The 27,822-nt window shown below is 46.7% G+C and overlaps 1 protein-coding gene across 6 annotated transcripts in view; it reads left to right on the forward strand.

The window, feature by feature from the left end:
- The first annotated feature begins 23,009 nt into the window (after positions 1–23,009).
- The window catches only part of GULP1 (GULP PTB domain containing engulfment adaptor 1), a 2,063,281-nt gene continuing 2,058,468 nt past the window's right edge, over positions 23,010–27,822 (forward strand). For all 6 annotated transcript variants that reach the window (XM_069615617.1, XM_069615618.1, XM_069615616.1 and 3 more), the window contains exon 1: positions 23,010–23,092. The gene's annotated coding sequence lies outside the window, so the exon portion shown is untranslated. The remainder of the gene's footprint in view (positions 23,093–27,822) is intronic.

Below are 27,822 nucleotides of genomic sequence, written 5' to 3' on the forward strand. Positions count from 1 at the left end.
GGACCTGATCACTAATACCAAGGTTGTTTGCAGGATGTATCAGGATCAAGTCTGACTTTGTTAACCCCAGTCACATGTGACAACTGGGGTCTCCTTTTCACAGGGAGACTTTCCGCCTGAGAGCGCAGCCTGCAGAGGATAGATGGAACCTGTCAGGATAGAGGCTCAGGTGAAAAGGCGCGAGCAACTAGCACAGCTAAAAAGAGAACAAACAGATATAACAGATCAGCATCCTATCTAATCTGTAAAAAGTACAGACCACACCTCCCTCACACAACACCCAACTCCTACCTCTTGTGAGGTAGATGGAGGTGATTAACCTACTTGCAAGCTCCAGCTAAAGTAGTCCAGAGAATCCAGGATGCCTAGGGAGAAATGATAGTCCAGGGGAGGTCCAACAAAGTCTTCTTCATGAAGAAAGACAGACCCGGACGGCACCAGGGCGAAATCTTGGGGAAGAACAGACAATGAATTCCAGAATGCAAGAAGTCTCTGTACCATAGATCCGAAGAACAAAAAGTACCCAAAGTGATCAGATATTTGTATCCAAAATAATCCAAGTCTAGTTCCAGTGAACAAGTAAAACAAAAAAAAACAAAAAATGCAATCCAGAGGCTTAGAATTCCAAAAATCCACAGAAGAAAAACAGTAGGAGAATCCAAGGGAAGAAACAATATAATCCCAAGCCACGGGGAATAAGAAGGAGCAGTCCAGGAAACACAGGAGGCAAGTTCAGGGGGAGCCAGGAGAACAGTCTGAGGGAGAGAGCATCACAAGCAGTGAGGGACAAGGCAAATACAGAGTCCAGGAAACGAGAGGTCAAAACGTATGGATGAAAAAACAAGGAGAGCAGGGAAGAAGAAGCTGCTGGCCGGGTGAAGTGCAACGGTTCGGGAGCGCCGCCCGGCAGGTTCCCTTTGCTTAAATGCAACCTTTTCCGGGTAGTTGCGGAGGGGAGAACATGTGACACATCACGTGGGCGTGAAGTGCCAGACTTTGTAGGGACTGTAGTCCCAAATGCCATGGCAGATGCCACAGACCTTGCTGCCTGGCACTAAAGGAGCAGCAATCCCTTGGGAGTGGACAGGTCATGACAGGATGACATTGTTGACTGCGTCAAAAGCAGAGGATAGATCGAGGAGAATGAGGACAGAAGGGAGATTAAAGTCAAGATTGGAGAGCAAGCCTTCACAGGTGTTCAGGAGTGCAGTTTCCGTGCTTCTGGCAGCTCTGAAGCCAGACTGATGGTCATGGAGGTAACCAACAGCTGCAGTATGCAGATTAAGCTGGGAGATGGGCAGCTTTTTCAATAGTTTGCCCAGGAAACAAGTGATGGAGATTGGGTGATAGTTAGCCGGAAAAGAAGGATCGACCAAGCATTTCTTTAGAAGGGGGTGCAGACAAGAATGCTTAAGGGGGGAGAGGGAAGTTCCGGTGGCAAAGAAGTGATTTCTGAAATCGGCCAAGGCTGGAAGAAGGGTGTCTTTGTGGTCCTTGATGGTTCTGGATGAGCAGGGGAGAACCTGTTTTGATGAGACTTTCATAGATCAGACTTGTCTAGAAAGATCGTCAGGGGTGAACAGGGGAAAGGAGTAGAAAGGAGGATGTGAGACAGCCTCAGACAGGCCACGAGTGGTAGAGGAGGAGGAAGAGGAGGTATAGGAGGAGAGGGTGGACAGGATGACCTGGGTCTTAGTAGTCAAATGAGAGGCCAAGGCTGTGCAGAGGGCCTGGGAGGGAACAAGAGAGGTAGAGACTGCAGCAGGATGGTCCAGCTCCTTGTAGATTATGAATAGTTTGGCCGAGTTTTTATATGTTCTTAGAGAGGACAGAGAGCATGTACTGTCTTTGGAGCAGGTAGCAGGTCAGTTTGTCAGGGGGTGCACCCTATTCCCTCCACTTCCTCTCCACCAACCCACACTTGGTTTAACAGTGGGAAGGTTGGAATCATGCCAAGTGTTGTACTTGGATGTGGGCTTCAAGTGGATCCTCATGACAGGGGCAAGGACATCCAGAGTGTTAGAGATAGAGAGCTGAAGGTTAGAGAGGGCTGTATCAGGGTGTGAGTCTGCCAAAGGTGCAGGAGGAGGAGAGAAGGTAGCAGTGAAATCTCAACTGACACACACATCATGGGACAGATCACAGAGAAGGTAGGTGGCAGTGCCTGAGTTGGCTTGACCTGCATGGAAGAGAGAGAGAGGTGGGATGAAAGTATTAAGTGATCACTCCAAGAGGGAGGAGTGATGAGAGGGTTAGATAAGTGGAGGTCTGAGTAGATCAGAACATCCAGGGTGTGCCCTGCAGAGTGTGTCAGGCCACAGGGAACAATAGAGAGGGGGAGAAAATTGCAGAGGTTGTGAAAGAGTGCCAAAGAAGGGCTCCTAATATCCAGGTGGATGTTCAAGTCTCTGAGGACAAATTGAGCGGTAGAGCCAAGGAGCGAGGAGTAGATGTCAGTCCACTCAGAGAGGAAGAGCGTGACCTGGCCAACCAGTCTGTAGATACTGGCCACAGTGAGAGAGAGGCCAGGAGAGATAGAGAGCCTTCAGACCAGGCATTCAAAGGAGGAATAGTGCTGCATTGAAATGATAGAAGCAGGTTCATTGTGCGACGTATAGGGCTGTGGTGCTAAAATTTGTACATCCCAACATCTTGTTCTATTATAAACTGTGGTGAATACCACTGTTTTATTGATATCTTCTCTGTAAGAATACACCTTCAAACAAAAAGCTAAAATAAAACTTTCCATCAGGTTGACATCAAAGGCTGCGAATACACACAACCAAACACACACAGTTAAGAACAATAGCCATGTCAGGAATGTGGAAATGGTGGTTTGAATCCCATGTTCCCGCTCTCCACTCCATACCTATAATTTTGGCACAGATGGTGCTTACATTGCCTACAGGAGCCACAACTAAAAAGGAGTAGGAGCCAGCGAAATAACAGAGAAGGTGAGGTCAACACGGAAGGCTAAACAAAAAGAAATAAGAGTAAAAGAAAACAATAATTGGGCACAATTTTGTAGATGGTAAGAGAAAAAAATACCCAAAATATCAAAGCTATTTTGAATCTTCACTCTCAAAAATGCACAACTTCCACTAGTCCAATATGTTAATTATTCACAAAAAGGATACATGTTCTTAAACTGTGGCAAAAGGCTGTGTTTTGCGTGCACAGGTCACACTGTGGGTGCCTAGGTTGCCATATGCAACTATACAATTAGGATTGGGAAGAGGATGGAGTCATTTTTAACTCCAATTCTGCCAGTGAAAAAAGGCAAATGGCAGCATATAGGCACTGGCAATGAGGGGCATGCCTATTTTTGGAGTAAAGCCCACCCACTGATTGAACAAAAATAGTGAACATGTCACTTGCTGTTTTTTGAGATGGCAACAATTTAGTAATTTTGTAAATAGATATGAATTTATACAAAATTAGACTTTTTGGAAGCATATATATTGGCAGGAAAACAACTATCATTTTTTTATTTTTTTTATTTACGTGTTTATAACGTGTTTACAAGTGTCTAACAGCAGAGTCTAAAGAAAAGAGAAGAGTAAAGGAAATCAAAGGTTTTGAAGAAAAAGACTTATTTTTTTTTAAAATAAGCTAGTAAGTCCATGATCGCGTAGTTCTCGCTAGCTAGGTTATTTAGCCTTGAGTGAGGACTTTGTTAGTTTCCAGTAAATATCTGGTCCAAAATTTTTGGCACAGCTTTTGCCCATGACGATCTAACTCCACCCATTCAATTGAGCTGCCACATTCCGCCAAGTTTGCTTTACATCCGTTTTCCCACACAGAAGAATTTTACAGTGGCCGGAGATCATCTCTGCTTTTGCCAGTGTGAAGATTGGTGGGCTGGTTGAATCCATGATTTTTCTGTATAACATTGTACTGTTTTCGAGCCACGATTGCCTCAAGTGACGTTAAAGACAGTTTGCGTCTGATCAGAACCATTGGCGTAGATTTTGGTAAGTTGAGAACTGATCTCCAAAACAGGCTTTCCAAAGTGATCCAAAGTGATTTCGGAAGAAACAGCATAGCGTCTGCACCGTATGTGATTGCGGGAATCACTTTTGCCCAGTAAAACTTTATTATCGGGAGTAATGAAAAGCGGCCATACTTTTTGTCCAAAATTTTAGCTTGGGAGATGAGATTTTGCATCTTTGCGTGCAGATGTAGTTGCATAGCATGTTCTTTTTTGGAGGAGTCAATCAAGACCCCTAGGTATTTGAAGTCCAAGACCTATTCCAGTTTGACTCCTTCTAAGTGCCAGGTCAATTTATCTCGTTTCTGACTCTTTTTTTCCAATATCAGAATCTTTGTTTTGAGTTTATTTATTCCAAGGTTGTTAACTGCAGTGTATTTAGAAAGTGAGTCAAACTGTTGTTGCAAGCCTATCAGTGTTTGATCAAGTTGGATTAGATCGTCTGCATATAAAATCTGTGGAACTTTTACTTGGCCAATTGATGGTGGAAAGGTTCTGATCGCAATGTTTACCTCCTTATAGTCACCAAAGTATGCCAAGAAAAGGGCCGGGACGAGAGGACAGCCCTGTTTGACCGCTCTGGCTGTTGGAATTGTAGAAGAGAGCAAACCTCTGATGCTCAACCGGACTTGTACACTGGTGTCTGTGTGTAGTGCTTGCAAAGGGCCTAAGATCTCCAATGGGCACTTCCAGCCTGATAATGTCTGCCAGAGTTTTGATCTATTGACGAGGTCAAAGGCGTGTGTGAGATCTATGAAGGCTAGGTAGATTTTTGAACTGCCTTCCAAAACCTTTACTTTCAAAATGCTGAGAAGTATGATTTTGATGCTTGTACCTTTCCCCTTCTTAAACCCAGATTTCAGAGGGTCATCACAAGGGGCGTGGTTTGGCCAGGCTTGAAAGTTTTTCAAAAGCAAGCTTCCGAATACTTTGCCTATAACGTCCAGCACTGCCACAGGGCAGAATCTTAGGATCATCTTTACAGCCTTTTTTGAAGATGGGCACATTCACTGACGTTGTGCATGATGGCGGGATTGTGTCGGTGGCTTTTCCCAATGGTCTTATCAACTTCCAAAAGTCTCTGGAGTTTTTGTTGTTAACCTGTTTTAACATGGCATCTGAGTCCTGTTGGTAAAGGACCTGGTGGTAAGATCTTAGCCAAGACATGTAGCTCTTTAAAGACTCTTTCGCTCGAACTCTGTTTGGTTCGGTTTTGTATCGTAAGGCTTTCCTTTTAGCTTTGCGGAACATGTTGCATTTAGACACCAAAAGAGCATCAAAGGTGTGAGTGTGGTGGATCTCCTCTTTGCCCGTGTTTTTGGAAGTTAGTTTGATGTTGCTGAATGGTTCCAAAAGCGGTCTATAATCTACTTCAGTGAAGTCTTTCAAGTTCTTATAAGATTTTGTTATGACTTTGATGTTGTTCTGAGACAAGTGTAAGCGATTTCCATTGCCTGCTGGTTCCACCACCCCCAAGTAGTGAAGATTTTGTAGATTTGTAGATGACCATTTTATGTACAGCAAGTTGTGGTCACTTTGGGCTGTTTGTACGACATGTGTTTCCATCAAGTTGGGAAGAAATGGTTGTGAGGCAAAAATATAGTAGAATTTGACAAGCCTCTCTTCCATGTTGGAGTCTTACGTTTTTCAGCCAAGAAAGTAGCCATGTTAAATAGATTTCTTGCTGACATTAGCTTAGACCACTCCTTCCCGCGTAGATTGGCCTGAACGGCTTTAGTTTCTTTTGGCTCAATCATACTTGGAGAACAGTTGATGTTAAGGTCCCCACAGATCAATAGGTCTGCGCCCTTTAAATCTGTGCATGAGAAGTCCATTATAGATGTCACCAAGCTGAATAGAACTTCTGTTCGAATTCCCTTTGGATTCCAATAAATGTTGGTATTCAGAAGGGACGTGGTGTAAGAAGTTCTGATGCAAAGGTCTATTTGAGACCATGAGAGTAGTATTGCTAGAACAAACAGCAATCATCAAACCAGAAGTAGGACAACCTTTTTCTCCTGACATCGCTGGTGAAAAGACTATTTCATAGCCGTCCAAAGTTAGTTTTTCTTTAAGCCACAGCTCTTGAAGACACAATATGTCATATGCTCCCAAATTGATCTTGCCAGGGGCCGTTAAATGGAGAAATCCCCATGTGTTCCAGCAGGCTAAAGAAAGAGTGGAAGAGAGAGGGATGTTATGTTCACGAGTTGGTGGCTATTTATGCAGTCTTGTTAATAATGCTTTCGGAAGCCACGACCACGACTGCTGCTGTAGATCTGGTCTGTGAGAGCCAGCTTTCCCCGGAACAATTGCTTCACGCACTGAGACCACTGCATCTTCGGAGCTTTTTTAAGGCCCTTTTAGCCGATGAGATGAGTCACCCCTTGTTGGCGAGAGGCGAACTTTATCCAATCTATGGCGTGGAGGCGAGCTTGCTTGAGGACCATCCAAGGTTGAAGTTGTGGCTGTTGTTTGTGAGTCACTTTGTTGACGGACCACTGTGCTTGCTTGAAACGAAGCACGGGTCGCATCCCCGGAGTTGAGTTTTTCTCTTCAGTCTTGCTGTAGGCACGGATGTTGATCCTGTAGTGCCAACGAGTTGTCATTCTTTTTTAAGTGTGTCAACTCAAAACTTTGTTTTTAGAGCATGTCAGAAGACTTTCTTAACAAGTTGTCCACCCCTTTTGAAGTTGTGTAGAGAAAGCAGGAGGCTTTTTTTCCCTTCGTGGATGGTTTGACTGTCTTGAAGTCTTCAAACTTAATGGTTCTGAGCGATGAGAGGCTGTGCAACAGGTTCAATATTGTACATCTGTTCAACACCATGTATTTTAAATTTCCAGTTCGCTGTCGCAGGATGAAGGTAGGACCCACATTAGTTTTAGAGCAGTCGCTGTGATGTGGCAGGCCTTTTTTTTTAATTTTGTGGCTGACTCCTTTGTTCTGGGCTAGAGCGTTGGTTTCGCCCTTGAAATTTGTAAGGGCTTAGAGAGCCATGGGCATGGCCCTCCCTAGTTCTGGTCGTATGAACCCTCGAAGTATACTTAGAAGATGTATAGTTAGTTATTGTATTGGGGCACAGGGACCTTTTGTCAAGATCTGAGCTCCACGAAGTTAGGTATACCTCTGTTCCCAAGTACAAGTCAGAGAGATAGATAACCACTCACTGACCGATTATTGAGACCACAGGTGGTGGGGACAGGAACACGGATCCCAGGTGGCTGCAAGAAAGGGATAGGGTTAGTTAGACAAGACAATGTCACCAATACAGAAGCTACAACACTAAAATGACTGTTGACTCCTACCTGAGGGATGACCGATGTGGTTCTTATACCTATATGTCCCTCCCTGGGAGGTGGAAGAGTCAACCAGAGCCCACCTGATGATTCTTTGACTTGGAAGTACAGAGCTGTGGTGACAATGCTGTGATTCTTGAAAGTCCAAAGTCCAAAAAGTATCCAAATTCACCAAATCCAAGGGTTTAGCAGAAACAGTCCATTAACCAAGTCCAAAGTTCCATAAGCCGTGTAGAAAAAAATACCGGGATTCCAAATGCAACAAGGGCAATCCAAATCAATTAAAAAACTGAAAACAGGGTAAAAAGAAATACCAGGTAACCAGATCATAATAGCTCAGGAGCAATAAAGGGCAACACGCCGTGAAAACAGCTGAGAAGTGTATGCCTAAAGGTGGGTGTTGCTTATATTGTGTATTTCCTGGTCACGTGATCGCGTGAAAACTGCCCCTGATTGGCCCGGCACACATCACGTGACACACGCGTAAGCATAGTTTGTAACACTATGTGCAGGGTCACGTGAGCAGCCAGGACATTGGAAGGTCCACCGGGACCATAAGCGCCATGGCCGCCTCCATCTATATGGTTGCCCTACATGGCGTGATGGCTGGACTGCTGTGCGGTGTCCTACATGGCGTGATGTCGGGACTACTGTGCGGTGTGATGTCACAGAAGTCAACAGCGACCCTTGGCCCCCACTGTCAGGTGCCGCGGAACCTGAAGGCGGCCCGCACCTCTGTGGACACTGGGCCGGGCAACCCATGTGGCATTGTTTCAAGGTAGGTGTGGCTGTGAGTGGCTGCGTAACAGTTGTGAGTGGCTGCATGACAGAGCCCTTCCTCAAAGGTCCACATCCCCGTGGACTAGCAGGGAAATCCTTGTGAAAACGGGAGACCAGGAGGAGATCATGAACATCACTAGTAGTTTCCAGGACCTCTTCTCTGGACCATACCCCAACCAGTCGACTAGGTAGTACAGACGTCCCCTGGTAATACGTGACCCAAGGATAGCATTGACCTCATATTCCAGATCTGAACCCTTAAGTACGGGAGAAGGGGCTAGAATAATACGTATGTCAGCAGGACACGGCTTAAGAAGGGAAGTATGGAAGACCGTATTGATCCGCCATGAACTAGGGACAGACACTCTATAAGCCACTGGATTGATGACTTTCGTGATACGGTATGGGCCAACAAAACGGGGTAATAGTTTGCGACAGCCAGGTATGGGCAAATGTCTGGTAGAGAGCCAAACTCTATCCCCCACAATGTATGCAGCCGCATCTGTACGTTTCCTATCAGCTGCCCGTTGTGTTTGTAAATGAGACTCTTTGAGGTGCATCAGAGTTTGGGTATGGATTGCTTTCATATCCCTAATGCATGAGTTAACAGCAGGGAGATGAGTCTGTGAGGGATCCGGGAATGGGAGGACACAAGGGTGTTGTCCATATAGACAGTAGAATGGAGAAAAACCTGTGGACGTGTGGGGTGCATTATTATAGGCAAACTCAGCCATCTGTAGAATCGAATGCCAGGTATTTTGGTGTTGTAATGAAAGACAACGAAGATACTGCTCCATGGATTGATTAACAGGTTCTGTCTGCCTGTCCGTTTCAGGATGATATGAGGAAGAATATTGGGAATCTATGCCCAATAATCGTGTGAGTGACCTCCAAAACCGAGAAGTGAACTGTGTACCTAGATCAGATATAATGACTGTGGGCAAACCAAAGAGACAAAATATGTGGCGAAAGAATAGATCTGCTAGAGTAGCTGCTGTAGGAATGCCAGTACAGGGGACAAAACAGGCCATTTTTGTGAAGGAGTCTACTACCACCCAAATAGTATTGAATCCACCAACCTTGGGCATGTCTGTAACGAAATCCATGGTGATGCTGTGCCATGGTCAGATTGGTGGCGGTGCCGGATGTAAAAAGCCAGACGGGCGTGTCTTTTGGTTTTTGCATTGAGCACACACTGAACACGAAGCCACAAATGAGACTGTGTCGGTTAGAAAAGCCTTTTGTTGCTGTTCGGACCACATGAACTGGGAAATTGGGACTTGTGAGTTTCGTTAAGGGAGCAGCGATGGTTGAAAATCCTGCAATGAAGCGCCTATAGAAATTGGCGAACCCAAGGAATAACTGTAACTCTTTGATGGATTTGGGGATTGGCCAATCTATGACCGCACAGACTTTTGCAATATTCATAGTCTGTCCTCCAGGAGTAAAATGGAATCCTAGAAAATCCACTGCTTGTGCATGGAACAGGCATTTTTCAAGTTCGGCGTAGAGGCTGTGGGAACGGAGTCTACTGAGGACTTCCTGCACGTGTAATACATGTTCTTGAAGTGACTGGGAAAAAAATGAGTATATCATCGAGGTATACTACCACATATGTATCCATTATATCATGGAAGACCTCATTCATAAACCTCTGAAAGGTGGCAGGGGCATTACATAACCCGAATGGCATAACAGTGTATTTGAATACGCCATACCGGGTACAAAAGGCCGTTTTCCATTCATCACCCTTTCTGATACGTATCAGATTGTAGGCACCTCTGAGGTCTAACTTGGTGAATAAAGTAGCATGGGTCAAGCGGTCTAACAGTGGTGAAATGAGAGGAATCGGATACCGTTTTTTTATAGTAATCTGGTTTAACCTCCTATAATCTATGCAAGGGCGTAGATCCCCTTCCCTCTTGGGCACAAAGAATATAGGACTGGCCGCAGGGGATTGAGATTTGGTGATATGCCCCAACTGCAATGAATGTTGCAGGTACTCCTTCAAGACTGCGTCTTCCGATGGAGACAGGGAGTATATGCGCCCATACGGGATAGTAGCCCCTGGGATCAAGTCGATTGGGCAGTCGTAAGGATGATGTGGGGGCAAATGTTCTGCAGATTTCTTATCAAACACTTCCAAATAATCATGATAATCGGTTGCCAATTCGGTAGCTACAAGACCGATTACATGTCCCATAGGTTCCGGTCACATGTTTGCTGGTCCGTGTAGTGTTAAACGAGCTAGTGCCCCCAAGGCTTGTGCAGGAGTTGTGGTGTCTGAGGTGAACATGCTATGTTTATGATGAAACGGTAAATCGAAAACAACAGATCTTAAACCCAATCTATGACAGGATTGTGGGTCCGTAACCATGGAATACCAAGGATAAATCCATATTGTGGGGTGGTAATTAAATCAAAAGAGATGGTTTCTTGGTGATTGTCCTGTAGGATCAGGTTTAAGGGAGCGGTTTGTTGCTGAACGGGACCAGAGACAAGAGGAGGACCATCTACTGCTTGTACAGGTTCGGGGTATCTTTTATTCTGTAGAGGTAGATTTAAGGAAGTGGCCAATGATATATCAATATAATTCCCTGTCGCCCCTGAGTCGATGACTAATTGAACAGAATGTCTGAGGTTTCCTGAAGGACACAGATACGCTTGTAGATGCAATGGTCTAGAGGTCTCTGGAAGTGCTGGGGGAGTATGTGAGTGTAGTGAAGGGCCCGTCCACCCCCACCCCTGTCCTAAGGACAAGCCTTCTGAAAACCCAAGGTCTTCAACTTGGGTCTTCTGGACCCTCCTTCACAAAATGTCCAAGGGTTCCGCAATAAAAACAAGCACTGACTTGTCTGCGGTGCTCTCGTTCTGCGGGAGATATGGGACTGCGTATATCCCCTACTTGCATGGGTTCACTGATACCTGAGGAGGGAGTTGGCGTGAAGAATAGTGGGGTGGTTTTTTTATTTTCTGTCTTGCATTCTGCATGCCTGGGATCAACCTGGAGAGCGAGGTCCACTAATTTGATGTATTTAGTGGGTAGCTCTGGTGCAACAGCAAGAGCATCTTTCAATTGAACACTAAGCCCCCGATAAAACACAATGGACTTCTTATCTTCAGGCCATGCAGTCTCTACAGACAATTTGTTAAATCGTGTGATGCACTCAATTAATGAGGATTTTCCTTGTGTTAATTCTAGTAACCCCAAGTCTCAGGTTTGAGCCTTATGACGGGTATCAAATACCTGTGTCATTTCGGCTACTAGTTGGTCAAAATCATAAAGAACTGGACTATCATTTTCCAGAAGTGGGTTGGCCCAGGTGGCGGCAATCCCGCTTAAGTGGGAGAGAGTAAAGGCAGCTTTAGTTGTGGAGTCGGGAAAGGCCTGTGGCCTGCATAAGAAATGTAACTTGCATTGGTTTAAGAAGGTGCGAAATTTCCGGGGGTCACCCTGAAATTTCTCGGGGGCTGCCAGGGGAAACGGGGTTGGCACATATACTGTGGCAGGATTAGCTACTGGGGCAGGAGGTTCTGGCTGGGAAACAACATCCCTGAATTCCGCATCAGGAGGTAGAGCATGCCTCTCCCTTTGAATAGCGTCTAAACGCTGGTGTATAGCCATAGTAGCGGTGGTCATATCTGTCCGAAGGACCGTGATAGCCTGTACTAAGGCAGCCACCGGGTCCCCAGCAGAGTTATCCATAACTACGTGGAAGAAGGCTTCTCAGTCTGTCAAGATCTGAGCTCCACTAAGTTAGGTATACCTCCTTTCCCAAGTACCAGTCAGAGAGATAGATTACCACTCGCTGACCGATTATTGAGACCACAGGTGGTGGGGACAGGAACACAGATCCCAGGTGGCTGCAAGAAAGGGATAGGGTTAGTTAGACAGGACAATGGGCCTCATTACAACCTCGGCGGTAGCCATGCCTCTATAGGCGGCATGGCTGCCGCCGAAATCGCATCCGGGTCCGAGTTCCCAGAATGGGGAATTACCGGGCCATTCCGAGTTCAGAGGGCCCGTTAATTCCTCCCTCCAGGAACCTGAAAACGGACCTTCCCCATTCCCATTTAAGCCCCCATAGGGCTGAATTGGAATGGGAGAGGGAGCAAACAACGGGCCGATTACGAGTGGCCCGTTGTTTGCTCCCTCATCCCCTCGCGGGACCCGGTAACCGTTTACCGGGTCCTGCGAGGGGACCTCATAATGTGGCGGAACAGGTTTAACGGGTCCGCCTCCTTTGGCGGAGCCCATTAACCCGTTCCGCCATGGTTGTAATGAGGCCCAATGTCACCAATACAGAAGCTACAACACTAAAATGACTGTTGACTCCTACCTGAGGGATGACCAATGTGGTTCTTATACCTATATGGCCCTCCCTGGGAGGTGGAAGAGTCAACCAGGGCCTACCTGAACATTCTTTGACTCGGAAGCATAGAGTCATGGTGACAATGCTGTGATTCTTGAAAGTCCAAAGACCAAAAAGTCTCCAAATTCACCAAATCCAAGGGTTTAGCAGAAACAGTCCATTAACCAAGTCCAAAGTTCCATAAGCCGTGTAGAAAAGAATACCAGAATTCCAAATGCAACAAGGGCAATCCAAATCAATCCAAAAACTGAAAACAGGGTAAAAAAATACCAGGTAACCAGATCGTAACTCAGGAGCAGTAAAGGGCAACACGCCATTAAAACAGCTGAGAAGCGTATGCCTAAAGGTGGGTGTTGCTTATATTGTGTATTTCCTGGTCACGTGATTGCGTGAAAACTGCCCTGATTGGCCCAGCACACATCACGTGATCTGTGCGTAAGCGTAGTTTGTGACACTACGCGTGGGGTCACGTGAGCGGCCAGGATGTTGGAAGGTCCACTGGGACCATAAGCGCCATGGCCGCCTCCATCTATATCGTTGCCCTATATGGCGTGATGTCGGGACTGCTGTGCGGCGTCCTACATGGCGTGATGTCAGGACTGCTGTGCGGCGTGATGTCGCAGAAGTCAACAGCGACCCTTGGCCCCCGCTGTCAGGCGCCGCAGAACCTAAAGGAGGCCCGCACTTCTGTGGACGCTGGGCCGGGCCACCCATGTGGCGTTGTTTCAAGGTAGGTGTGGGTGGCTGCGTGACAGGTGTGAGTGGCTGCATGACACCTTTGGTTATTTTCTCATCGGTGCAACCAGGAAACTGTCGTAGGAGAAACCGGCAGGTTTTTAAATCGGTCACTCAATAATAGAAAACTGCAGGGGTCGACTTTAACTGTTTGAAGCATTGATGCAACAATACTTGATGCTTGTGCATTGACCCTTGTTTACTAACGTTTAGGATTTCAAGATGTTGGCTGAGTTCCATTGATTCCTTATGAGCAAGGGAGTCTTCCACTGTGTGAGGGGAAATTTGTTTGCAGGGAGCTACTTCATGGGGGTTTGAAGCTTCATTTGAATTCGCACCTTCAGCACCACTTGTTCGAAATTCTTTTTGGCTGCTCACTGGTGGATTCGCCTGGGACTTCTTTTTCCCCGATACCGCTGGTTTAGATGTGTTGATGATTTTTAAACAGACTTGTGGAACATTGATTTGAGTTATATCTGAGGGTGTTGTGCTTACACTGCCGTTTGCGGATGTTGTATTTTTGGAGATGACCTGTCTTTCGGACTTTTTTCGTGGAAAAAAAGGAGGGTCGTCCAAGCACGTTACCTTGTTGTTCAGAGGTGTAAGTAGGGTTTGCTTTGTTTTGTTTCCTGAGTAACGTTCCGAACCAGAGGGGCGTGTTGAGGATTCTTTGGACTGCAATCCAATCAGGTTGAAAAGATTTGGTTTCGGTTTTGGAGTCCATGGCTCTGTTTGAGTGTTTAGGTCTGTGGTTGTCTGAGGACCTAAATTAGTTGCTTTTAAAGGGTCTTCACTGACGACGTTGGACTGGCTTGTGTGAGGCAAAGTACACTGATAATTTTTTCAACGTTCCAAGGCGTTTATATAGCCTTCCAATTAGATCAGCTTGGAGTGCATCATTACAAAGATTGAAGGATGATCCTTGAGAGTGTCATTAAGGGATTTGTAAAGCTTGCAAAATGGTGCTAAGGCTATCGTAACTGATGACATGATTGCAAGAATGTCAGGCTTCTTTGTTGGAGTATCTTTCGAAGTGGTGTATGAAAAGTCACTCATCCTTCTGGGGTTGAAAATGTGGGGAGACGAGGGTAGCGGGGCAGGCCATGACAATTGTGGGAATTTATGCCGTGATCGACCTGGTGTGGGCACTGAGTCCAAGGGCTCTTTGAGAAACGGGTCTAGATTTTTTTGAAGCAGGCCGTACAGCAGAATCAGGGGGAGTAAGGCTGTCAATTTATTTATATATTCAAATTTTTAAAGCGCACGTCAGCCCTGGGGCATTGTGACGCTGCTACAGATAAAACATTAAGCTGGTTACAGTGGAAGGAAGATAGTTACAAGGCAATTTTCATTACAGGATAATGTATACAGATGCTTAGTATTTACAGACACATTTTGTAGCAGAACGTATGAGCAACTGAAGGTGACAGAGGGATGGTTAATTGAATAGTGTAGTTTTGAGGGATTTGCGAAAAGGAGTATAGTGAGGGTTCTGCTCTGAGTGAGTTGAGGAGAGAATTCCAAAGCTTAGGTGCCATGTGCGGGAAGCCAATGCCGCCAGCTTTGGATCTTCTTACAATGGGTACTCAGAGTTGATTAGCGTGATGGCTTCTTTTAGGGTGGATGGAGGAGTTCTTGGTTATGGTTTCTGGTAAGTAGGGGGGTGCTGTGTGATTGATGCATTTGTGTGTGAGAGCGAGTATTTTAAAATTGATTCTTTCCTTGACCAGGAGCCAGTGTACTAGTCTTCTGGATTTGGATATATGGTCAGTTTTGGGGATGAGTAGTGCAGCACGGAGGGCATTATTTTGCACTATTTGGAGCCTGTTTAAGTTTTTAGTTGCTGTGCCTGCTAGAAGGGCGTTGCAGTAGTCCAGTCTGGCTCCTATAGTAGCTCTGGCTATGGAGAGGCAGTTGGGTGTGGTGTGGTAGGGTTTTATGGAGGCGATGGCGCTGACTTGTCTAATCATGGAGAGTGTGGCGTCTAAGTAGACTCCTAACGTCTTCACGGCAGAAGAGACAGGCATGCTGATGTTGTCAATGGTCATGTGAGAGTAAGCGGGCTGAGTTTGGTTAGTGTTTCGCTGGGGGCTAGGATGATGATCTCGGTTTTATCACCGTTTAAACAGAGACCATTGATAGCCAGCCAGGTTTGGATAGTGGTGTAGATTTTAAGGAGGGCTTCTGAGTCTTGGTCGTAATCTCTGGAGAGGGGGAGGAGAACTTGTGTGTCATGGGCATAGTTTGTGTAAGCTATGCCGAGGGAGTCCAGTAGGTCAAAGAGGGGTTTGGTGAATAGGTTGTATAAGGTTGGTGCAGTGCATGATCCTTGTGGGACTTCACAACTGATGTTGGTGGGGGGTGGGGGCACTGGCCTGGTCTGAGTACACTTTCATGGCCCTACCTTCAATGAAGGAAGTGATCCAAGTGGTTGCCTTGTGAGAGAAGTGTGCAGCATTGAAAAGGTGAGAGGTGAGAATGCTGTGGTCGACCAGGTCAAATGCTGCAGAGAGATCAAGCAGTAGCAGGAGAGCCGGTTTGCCTGTGTCCATTATTTTGGTGATTTGATTCTTTAAATCTAGAAGGGCGGTTTCCGTCCCATGGCCTTTGCGGAAACCTGATTGTCGTCTGCCTAAGATGGTGTGGGTTTCCAGGTAGTGTTAGATTTGGTTATGGGCAGCTTTGTCTAAGATTTTGAGGAGGAAGGGGACGGTGGTAATGGAACGATAGTTATTGGGGAGGAAGGATCAAGGGAGGGTTTTTTTAGGAGCGGGCGAAGCCAGGCTTCTTTTAGGCATTGTGGTACAGTTCCAGAAGTGAATGAAGCATTGATGAAAGCTGTGATGATGGGGGTGAGAGATTCTGTACACTCTTTGATGATGGAAGGTGGACAGATATCCCCTTTGCAGGTGGAAGGTTTGATTTTATTGAGGAGGTCCGAGACTTCCCTCTCTGTGACTTCTCTAAAAGCGAAGAGGGGTGTTTGTGAGTGAGTATTGTTAGTGGGAGGTGAGGGAGAACTAGTGGGGGTGTTGAGAGCTTTGCGTTGGGATGCTATTTTGTCTTGGAGTGTTTTGACTTTATTGAGGAGGGTAGTCTGGATGCCTGTGCCCCATGTTTAATCCTTGATGATTTCATACGGGCTGGAGGCAGGTGTGGTGAGTTCTTTGAATATGGAGAATATTTCTCTTGATTTGGAGCTGGCATTAGTGATTATCTGGTTATAGGATTCGGATTTTGCTTGGAATATAGCTTTTTTGTAGATCAAAGAGATCTCTTTGAAATCGTTGAGAGAAGATTGGTTAGGTGCTGATTGCCACCTGGATAGAGATTTGTGTTTCTTGGTGCAAAGGGCAGATAATTCTTCAGTGAAGCAAGAGTTGGAATGCATGGATTTTTTTTCTTTTTTTTTCTTCTAGAGGGGAAATGGTTTTGATGGCTTGAGTGAGTGAACTGGAATAGATGTTGGCGAGAGAGGTAGGGTCATGGGTAAATGGAGGTTTGAGTTCAGGGATATCAAGGAGAGGAACGAGGTTGGAAGCAGTGAGTTTTTTGGAGCTTCTTACTTTGGCGGGGTGCCTGAGTTAGGGTTTTATGGGTGGGAGTGGTGGGAATGGAGAATTGAATGAAGTAGTGGTCAGTCCATGGGAGGGCCGAGACGGAGGTGATGGCAGATGAGCAATTGTGGTCAGCAAAGCAGTCAATGGATTGGCCTTTGTTGTGAGTAGGTGTTGTAATTTGGTGTTCGAACCCCATGTGTGAGAGTTCTTTGGCTAAGTTGGCGGCTTCTTTGCCCTTTGGGTCAGATAGGCCAAGGTTAATGTCACCTAGAAGGATGGTTTTGGTGGTGCTTTTAAGGTTGTTGCCTATATTTTGGAGGAGTTGCTTTTGGTAGTCTGGGTGTGATCCTGGAGGTCTGTAGGTGTTAAAGAAATGTATAGTGCAGTTAAGGGAGAGGGCTAGTTTGGCAGTGAGGCGATCAGCGTTTTTGTCCCACTTTTGGATACACATTCTTATGGCGAGGGTGTTTTTAAAGAGGAGGGCAACACCACCACCTTTAGATGTGTACAGTCCTGTCTGAGGATGGAATAGTCTTGGGGGAGGACAAGGTGGATAGAAGGGCTGGATGCTTCATGGAGCCTAGTTTCGGATATGGCTAGTAGGTCTAGGTTGTGGGTGGTGATAAGGTCATTGATTTCAATAGCATGGGCATGGATAGAGCGAGCATTGATGAGTGCACATATTAAGTGTGGGTTGGCTAGTGATGGAGTATGTATGTTGGTGTTGGGGGTGCGGGAGGTGGAAGGTGCGTGCTTGAATGAGGGAGGCTTGATTGTGATAGATGCGGCGTGATGGATGCTTGGGTGCTGTGCATGGGCAACGAGGTGAATCTGTGTGACTCGATGTGTAGGTGTGTGAGCTAAGTCTGTTGTTCCTAAGGGAGGTGGTGGGTGGTGTGCTGCGGTGAGCTAAGAGGGGTTTAGTGCGTGTTCTTAGTCTAAAGTGCATGAGGTGATGTCCAATTGGATTGGTACGGTGGTTTAGTGTAGTTTGGAGTGCTGAGGATGATGTGGTGTGAAAGAGGTCAAGTAGTGGTGTAGGGCATGGGTGAGCAGGCGTCATGCTGCAAATGGCCAGAAGGGAGAGAGAAATGAGGAAGATGGAAGATGAGAGAAGGTGCGTAGGCGCTATGGTGCGGGTGCCAGAGGGATGCATTTCTAGAGAACAGATGTAGTAGGGTGCTAGTGCAGAGTTAGTTAGACAGATTCAGTAGCATAGAATTCAAAGTATTCCTTAGGCTGTGCTGTATAGTCTGAGGGGCTGGCAGCAACACAGGTAATCAGGCCTCTAAGGCAGGTAGCAACACAGGTAATCAGGCCTCTAGGACAAGCAGTGATACAGGTAATCAGGCCTCTAGATCAGACAGCAACACAGGTAATCAGGCCTTTAGGGCAGGCAGCAACACAGGTAATCCGGCTGCCTCTAGGGTAGGCAGCAACACAGGTAATCAGGACTCTAGGGAAAGCAGCGACACATGTAATCAGGCCTCTAGGGCAGGCAGCAACACAGGTAATCAGGCCGCCTCTAGGGTAGGCAGCAACACAGGTAATCAGGCCTCTAGGGCAAGCAGCGACACAGGTAATCTTTTTTTTATTTGTTCATAGTTACATAGTAACTTTTACAAAATAATTCTTTGTTTTAAAACAAGCCATACACAATAGGTATAAAATATACATATACATATCACAAAATTTCTCAGTACAAAATTCACATGATTACAATTATATACATTAAAAGAGGATGATACAAGATATTTTCCATATTCAATTTCATTTCTTACAGATGTCTAGCAATATACGTTTAAAAAAGAAGAAAGAAAAAAAAATGAATGTGCCCACATTCTATTTCTTTCCCTCACAAAGCATCTAAATGCTCACAGTTCCTAAAGATAACACAGGATACTTTTTTAGACCAAAAAACGATTCATCTAGCCTATTTTTTAGAGACAGCAGTAGTTCTTCAAAAACCTAACTACTGCAATCTGTAGTTTGACTTGTTTGCCGTGCAGCATGTCAAGCCACAGAAGATCCAGATCCACACACTCAGTAGGTACATATTTACTAAAGTGGCTAATGCGTTCTTTCCTTAGTCCATCGCATTCGGTCAACATATGCTCCAAGGTCTCACGGTTCTCCCTTTGATTACAAAATCTGCAAAAGGAGAATCCCTTGATTTGTCTGCTTCTGATGTCTAATATTTCTCCTGTGGCCAACACATTGAAGCAAAATCTCATGTATTTCTGCCTCCATACCCTATCAGGAAATTTGATTAAGTATGGTGCCAGCTCCCCCATCTTTTTGCAGTCAGAGACAATGTGATTGTATAGATGGGTCATCTTAACCTCTTGTACAGTAAGATTCCAGTCGGAGTGAAGCAATAGTTTTTTTTTACTTTCATTGGGTTCGTAATGAGCATGTCTCTAGGGACCCCCAATTTATCAAGGACTGCATTTGCTTCCTCCATCATGTCCCTAAGATACTTGGATGTAGGAGCGCCGCTTCTGATGCCCCTACCCATGATGTCATATAAAGTTGTTTCTTTTAATCATTAATAATATACTCTAATGTAAAAACAAAATACGATTTGAGGCTAAGGCACAGTAGTCAGACAAAGTGCACTATAGTCTAGGTAGACACAAAATGCAGTTTGGGGCAGAAGGAGCAGAGCTCGAGAGGGAGCTACAATTACTGAGGGTAGGAGGGTAGGAGCAAGATGCCCCAGGATAGGTGGCATATTTAGTGTGGCAGGCAGGCATTCTAGTGGGAGCATACAGCAGGTGAAGGGGTGGTATACAACGACCAGTTAACCTGTTAACTGTTAACGGATGCAGTATACAATATAGACATTAATAAAGGCGGGCACTCGTAGGAGGCAGCATGGAGAAGTAAAATGTCAAACAAACGTATAAGTGATGTGGTGGTACCAGTGTACAGTCAGTGTCTCATCGTGTAGGCAGGGGGCGAGTTTGTAGGCAGGCGAGGGCGGCTGAGGAGATGCACGGTGGCAGAGTTTAGTGACCTGGTGCAGCCCGCAGCTCGGTCAGCTCAGTCAGGATCCAAGCCTTTTCTGAGATCCTTCTCTCGAAGGCTGGCTCTCGCCTGTCGGTGATCCGATTGGCTTCTTGGAGAAAAAGGGAGCCAATCAAGTCGGTCTGATGTAGGCTCAGAGGGGTGAGGAGGTGGTAGCCCTGGAAGCGGCCATCTTGGAGTGGCTTAGAGACTTGTGGCTTCTAATGGGGAAAATGGAATCTAGTAGGTGCAAAGGGGGTCAGATCCTTTGTTCTGGAGGATGGCTGGGTGAATCCTTGGCAACTTCCCAGTCGCAGTGCAAAATTAATAATGATGCTGATTTCGGCGATTTTTCTGTGCACTCGCAAGGGGCAAGTGGATTGAGTAGCCCTCTCTTACCTTGACATCTCGGCAGGATGAAGGTGGGGAGGGTTGCTCCTGAATGCGAGGGAGCAGGGCCAGAGCTCCTGCTCTGGTGGCGACGTCCTGCACCATCAATAAGAGCGTGGGGGTTCTCCCGACACACCAGACTTGAGGCTGGTAAGCCTGAGAGTTCCAGGGTCAGGGGTTGGCATACCGGAGTCTGCTCCTTGCCCGAAGGGGAGCGGTCCTTGAAGGATTCAAGATGGAATTTTTCTCCTTTTACAGGTGGAGGCCTTAAAGTGGGTGTTGGTGTGGTTGAAGGATTATCTCCTGTGGACAAGTTGATGGAAGGCACCTGCTTTACTGGTTCCGACGTGTGATTTTGTGACTGTGTCGGGTCCAAAAGCCCTGATTCCGCGGCCAGGGGAACAAGAAGAATTGGCAGGAGGGCAGGAACACAACCAAAGTGCCATCTTGAACTCCTTGATGCCTCTTGGATGGGGCTAAGTAGGTTTTTTGCAGTTTGACGGGATCTGGTAGCCACAAGAGGCTCAAGGAGTGCCTCCACTAAGTCTGCATCTGAAATCTCGACTGGACCATTCTGCTTTCAATTGGTATGTCTTTAAAAAAGTTTTTCAGTGAGTTCTCTAAGATGGCACTGGTTGCTGTTTTAGACAGTAGACCTTTCTTGTGTGGCTTTTTTGTGTAAAATCTTTTGATTTGAATGAAAGATTCTTTCCTTGTGTTAGAAGGACCAGTAAGCGTGTCTTGCAGGATGTGGACTGAGCCACAACGCTTTGCTCCCACATTGAAATTCTTCGATGGACTGGGAATTACCCCAGAGAGCACCACTCTTGGGGTGAAACATAGATATCCAAATTTGAGTCATTAGAACCCTGCCCCAGTTGAGGAAGGGCAGTGGTCCTAGATGGAACTGACGGCTCATTGAGTGCTGGTGAGACTTGCTTGTGGATCATCGCTCACACTAGCTGGCGGGCACTCACACTTTCCTTGTGGCCCACACTGGGGCACTGTAGGGAGACTCCGATGAGAGCCTCCTGCTCTGTCTACCTGGTTTGTTCTCCGAAGCCGGGTGAGAGAACCGGGTCCAAACTTTGGGACTCGGCAGGGGACTCAGCAAGGAGACGCTCCCCTCCTCCTTTGCTTTGTGGCGCAGCCTCGGATGTTTCACGAGAGGCTGCACCGGTCGCTCCTCTTTCCTCTGTTTGCAGCCCACGCCACTCAGCATTGTGGGCAGCCTGCCCTCCTCCGAGGGATGGATGTTCTAAGCCGTTAGGGAGTGGGGAGGAGGCCGCAGACACCGGAGACCCGCTCTCCACCACCCCCAGATCTGCGTCCCGGAGATTCCGATGAGGTAAGGGGCTCACTGGGGGAGACGGGGGGGAGCACCCACTTCTGCCTCATGGACAGTGATACTCTGTGATACTTGTGGCTGACCGTTATGTGACAGTTTACTTGGCGGATGGTTCAGTTTGAGCTTTTGTTTCTCAGGTTTGGATGGCTTCACACGGTCCAAGGGGGTGGACAGCGTCAAGTTTTGAAGAGTGCCTGCATGCCGTTTAGATGAGGTTAAGGGACCTGCTCGATGTACATGGAGTACCTGAAATAGCTGGAACAGGTCGGAAGCTACAGAGTCTTCGCCGCTCCTCATCCTGGCTTGGCATGTTGGACAGGGACTCAGGGGACTCAATGGACCCATGGGGCTCGCCTCCAGCAGCCCTATCCGCCATAGACTGCCAAAGACTGTCCCTCTGCACCCACTCCGCGGATATTGTGGCTATTTGTAGAACACTCTGCCTCTGGTACAGCCACTGGAGACACACTCGGTCACTCTGCACAACTATCATTAGCATTAGCAAAGCTTAAGGTGGTACACTTGATTTTAAATAGTGAAGAAAGCAATTTGTGCAAAATTGTTTGAAGATTATTGTTGTAATGAAGTGATAGAATTGTAATGTTAGTTTTGCTATTTAAATCCTGTGATATTGTGTATTATTTGCAAGTGAGAAGATCACGTCCTGTTTTTGTGTGTCTTTTATTTATGACAAGTCATATTTCGAACTGGAACAGAGTGTGCAGATACAACGTATCCCACTTTTAGCACTATGATAATATGTATCCACTCCACCCAGTTTAACACGACGTTTGGTATTTCATTTGTAATTTTGAAAATGTTCACTCGTGCATGATCAACTTCCCTGCTTCAGTTTGTGCCAGAGAACGTGGGCAGTACAGCAGTGGCTTAGCTCACTGTTTGTTCAATGTGCATTAGGAAGACCGTGGTCCTGAGTGACAGAAGAATTTTATAATGGCAGCATCCCATAGGGAAATACATGGCTCGAGTCGAGGGTATACTCAAGTGGACGGAGTCCCCCCACATTTTTCAGGAGTCCCCTCACCTCTTTTCAGAAGGCATCTTGATATGCTATTTTCTGGTGACGCCACATTCAATTGGTATTTTAATCAGTGCCCCCACTTCTTTTTAGGACTTGACTTGGGGAACACTCTGTGAAAAAGGCCCTATGTGATTCTGCATGCATGCTCATTGTGTGCTTGTACACTGGGGCAAGTTAGGCATGTGCTAATTGTTCCGACTTTAACATGTTTTTGTGAAGAATCCATAAAGTCCATACAAATAGATTGAGACGCTTCAAGCATGCAATGGAAACAGAAGAAAAAGCAACTGAGGTAGTACTGTAGGGGGCATCAAGGTCGAATAAAGTCATGGGAAAAAATAGTAAATAATGGTGCTTGTATTCCCAGCGTTGACTTCATTTTTGTAATCTACAACGTTCTTTATTTGGGGTGGACTTGTTTTAGGCTTCTTTTTGTTGGGTTCGCCGTGCATCCAGGTTTGTTTTGACACGCCGTTGTGCTTGTTCACATCACCAGACCTGAGAACACTTTTTGTCAGATGGAGCCGGGGAGCCGAGGAGCTGCCGCAGCTCCTCCAGCAGTTGTGGGGTAAGTCAGTCGTTTCTTTTTAAATTACTTGCGTAACGTGGACAATAGCAGCAGTCCCAAATGGGGAGCAACCTGGGCCGTCCTGCTTTGTTACACAATACGCGGGGTCCTCTTGGGCTGCAACCTTTCTCCGGTGTGAGTAGCACAGGGAAGTTTCTATCCGGCATACCAGCGGAGAGCAGCGGTGCACCCCTTTGCAACCGTGCGCAGACTTTAGCAGCTCACCCACTCCTGCGTTTTGCTTTTCCTGTTGATACTTGCGGGTCTTTGTGCATGTTGGTACATGGACATCCTGTTCAACGGGCATACAAGGGTAATCCCGAGAATGCCTTTAAATGGCTAAATCTGGAGCCACCGCACACTCACTCTTGACATTGGAGCGCTGTGACTGACCTGCATGTTGGCTTGCGAGCTGCTGAGTGATAGTGTGTCACCTGTGTAGGGGCGCAGCCTCCTGTGCGTGCACGCCTGTCCTAGAATGTGCCACCTGGCTGATATATCCCTGAGCGGTGTCACGGGCATGTTAGTGGCAAGCAACCCCCTTTCCTATATGGTGTGTGCGCTCTTAGCACCCGACTTGCCTTTATAATGCAAAGGCACTCTCCTGTTTACAGAGCGACTCTGTGGAGAACTCCCATTCCAAAGGAGTGGTGCTGACGGGCCTGATTTGGAGGCGGGGCCACTTTCTAAATGCATAAGGGGTGGCGATGGGGTCATGTTGGGGGGGAGGGGGGTGCATAGAAGTATTCGAAGATGCTACCAACAATGCCTCAGGGTTGGAACCTCCCTCAGCAGTGCAAGAAGAGTGCGGACGGCCGTATCTCGCAACAGGGGGCGGAGGGGGCTTCATTCTTACACAAGAGTGGGAGGGGTGCTTCCGTGAGATTGCCTCTCCTTTGCACTGCAGACAGCTCTGCCCCTTGGGTCGGGTGAAGCTACTTGTAAATAACTCCAACCGGTGTTTAGAGGCGCGGCAGTGACTGGAGTGCAAATGGGGCAATGTCTGTCGTTTTGGAAGGACTCGGTCCTCGGCGGTTTTGCAAAAGTTTCCTGCCACTGCCTGATTGCGGCACGGGTCTGTTTTCGCAGCAACTGCAGAGTAGCGGGCTACGCTGATTGCTGTAGCGATGCCGGTGGGAAGGGGGCGGGTTTCTTGTGCGGTGTTGAGTAAGTTTGTGTCTGAGACGGATGTGCTGGTGCGCTCACCTCTTATTTACTTTGATCGCAATTATTTGTGCGATGGAAAATCACAAGCCATGATTGGCACTCGCATGTTTCAGATCTCTGCCTGCTTCCTGAATAGATAAGTAGAAGAACGAAGGGAACACCCCGCCCCCTTCCAGCCCCTGATCAGATGTGCGTTTCCCCCTTCAGACGAGGAGTGTACGCCACTGACGGGGAGGGACATAGGTGACCGATAGAGACTGACCCACTCCTCGTGTAGCAGAGGTTGGCTGCTTCACCTCCGTGCAGTGCAGTAACTCGTTCTGCCTCTATGGAATAACACCTGTGATCCACCCAAACATATGGTTCTGCATCTACTGTATGACACTTTTAACTCAAGCACCCTCGTTAGTGTAGGGCATGGTTCTGCCTCTATGCAGTGACACCTGAGATTCACACACCCTGGTTAGTGCAGGAGATATTTCTGCTTCTATGCAGTGACACTTGTGATCGACCCACCCTCGTTACAGTGGGATATGGTTCTGCTTCTGTGGAGTGGCACTTGTGATCCACCAACCCTCGTTAGTGTGGGATATGGTTCTGCTTCTGTGAAGTGGCACTTGTGGTCCACTCACCCTCGTTAGTGTGGGATATGGTTCTGCTTCTGTGAAGTGGCACTTGTGGTCCACTCACCCTCGTTAGTGTGGGATATGGTTCTGCCTCTATGGGATCACACTTGTGATCCACCCACCCTCGTTAGTGTGGGATATGGTTCTGCTTCTGTGGAGTGGCACTTGTTGTGATCCACCCACCTGGGACGTCATTTCACCAAAATGCCAGGGGTAGCTGAAGTGACATCACATGACCCTTGACCCCCTGATGACCTCACAGGAAGTGATGCCATTTGACCCCACCCCGAAGTAATATCGCAGAAAGCGATGGAACACGACCTTTCACCCGTTGACAAAAAAGGAAGTGACATCACATAGCATTGTACACTACGAAAAATATGGTTACGATATCACTATAATGTGATGTACATTGCATGCAATAATGGATCCTCATATGTAGCATTAAGATCAGTGTGTATAGGCCCATATTATCAAATTACTGTGAATGCAAGCAGACGTCCATGACCAAATGATAATGCACTTACGCTTAAGCGCTTAATATACACCCGATATCATCCAACCTGTGTCGGTAGTCGTTGATCGACCTCAGAAGGATGAAAGGGTGAGTTGAGGCATTTAAGAACAGACTAAATCAGTGACTCGCCCCCTGAAGTGCGCCTGAAATAAACCTTTAATGAGTCTAGCAATTATTGTATAGAATTCCAGAAAGATACATTGCTTGGTATTGCTATTTTTTCTTATTTAGGGTCAGTGCTGAAAGTGCTAGGCTTGCGGCACTCCTGTTCTTAATTGGCTTCTTCTTTTTAAAAGGTAAAGGGCCTGAACAAGAAAACCAGCCACTCCAGCAGCTTACATTACAAAAAACGAAAAAAAAAGAAAAAAATAGATAATTTTTTTCTTTTTCTTTTTTTACAGAAGTTGCAAGGGAGACCCCAGAGGTCGCAGTTGCAGCCTCTGGCGACCCCTAAATGACGTCCCTGCCACCCACCCTCGTTAGTGTGGGGTATGGTTCTGCTTCTATGGAGTAGCACTTGTTGCAATACATCCACCCTCGTTAGTGTGGGGTATGGTTCTGCTTCTATGGAGTAGCACTTGTTGCAATACATCCACCCTCGTTAGTGTGGGGTATGGTTCTGCTTCTATGTGGTGACGCTTGTTATCCAGCCACCCTCGTCAGTGTAAGATATGGTTCTTCCTTTATGGAATGATAATCACATTCTCGTTAGCATGGGATTTGTTCAACTGGATCTGCTGTGATCTACTCACCCTCGAGTTGTGTGTGTGTGTGAGATGGGGTTCTGACTTTCCAGAAATCTAGTGACCCTCGTGTGTGTGTCTGTGTCTGTGTGTGTATATATGCTTCTGGCTGTGCTGAATACCACACATGGTGACATTGCCACTTGTGTGGCGTTTTCTTTTGCACATGGGTCAATGCCATAGAAAGGAGAGGACGCAGCCAGGCGTTCTCCCAGACTGTCAGCACTTGTTAGGCACATGCAATTCTTCAAGTTGACCTATCCTCTGGTGTTTCGCGCCCGGTCTTGCTTTCTGCACCGTGTTGTCCCGGACGAGTAATGAGCAGTTGAAGATGGGCCCTCATATGGGGGCCTGGTGTGTCTGATGGGTGTGGCCTACAACTTGAAGGCGTGGCCTAATGAAGAGCATGTAAAAATGAACAGGGGTGGTCTTGTCTACATAACTAAGCACATACTGCAACACTGCTGGTACAACTAAGACGTGTGGTCCTGTGCAAATCATTTAATTGCACTATGTCTTATCTGCAGCACTTAATGTCCTGGTGTAGTAAATGGTGACAGAGTGTGATTGTAATGCTACAGTATACAGCAGTGTAGCCCCACAGCATACAGTAGCGCCCCCTCCATGTGAGATTATTTTGCGAGTCCACTCTTGTGAATATGGAAATTAAAAGGACCAGAATGCAAAGTTAAAGAATCATAGAATCCAGTAGTGGCTCGTCATTTCATATCTGAAATGGGACAGGTTCTGTTTTTTTATAGCTGTTTGCTCATTGCGTCTAATCCCCGTCCTCTATAGAACATGCAGCTTTCCAACTGCTCCACGTATCTGGGGCATGTCCATGCCAGCGACATTAACGTTCCTTGTGGCTTCTACACTCATACAGTGACTCAAAGCACAAGCTCTGCTAAATACACATTCCTTGTTATGTCTATTCTGTGTTTGCGTCTACGCTGGTGTATGTACCTTGTTCCTATGGCTGCTGATCTGTGACCGGTATCTACGCCACAGCCCATATAATCTCCTTGTGGTTACTACTGTTGTCCTGTCCCTATGCTAGAATAGAGTACCTTCATTGCGGACTGCTAATGCTACCCTTACATGACACTTTGGGCAGGTGAAAGTGGGTAAGGGAACTTCAAGCACTTTGCTATGCACTTTTAATCGCTGCAGAGGCAGTATGTACCCGTGTCCGTGAGTGGCGACTGAAACTAAAGGGGGACGGGGCAATCGTAGATTCTAGGATCACTCATTTTCTTTGCTTCAGTTGAGGTCCAACATAGATCCATTACCCAGAAGTACTGTCTTCCTAGGTCACAATGTGTTAATGCGTGCAGCTTTCATTTTTATTCCAGGTCATGGTCTTCCACCCGGTGTCCTTTGTTTGTTTGATGCCACTGTCCTTGTTCAGTGAAATAAGAAAACAAATATGATATTTCAGACCTATGTCTATGTCTCGGGAGGATAGCTTAGGGGCAACGTGCTCGCCGGGTCCGGGCTTAGAAATCTCTGGGTATGAAGCGCGTTATAAATAACCTATCATATCATGCATGCCACCTGAGCCTCATGCCCCTTAGCTGCACACAAGTTCACGGGCCCCGCTCTCAGCCAGGATATACATTCATATTCCTAAATGTTTACGTGGGCTAGTTTTACTGTTGACATGCATTTAATGGA

The sequence above is a fragment of the Ambystoma mexicanum genome, chromosome 9, assembly GCF_040938575.1.
Source record: "Ambystoma mexicanum isolate Mex_15411 chromosome 9, UKY_AmexF1_1, whole genome shotgun sequence".
In the NCBI taxonomy this organism is placed as follows: Eukaryota; Metazoa; Chordata; class Amphibia; order Caudata; family Ambystomatidae; genus Ambystoma; species Ambystoma mexicanum.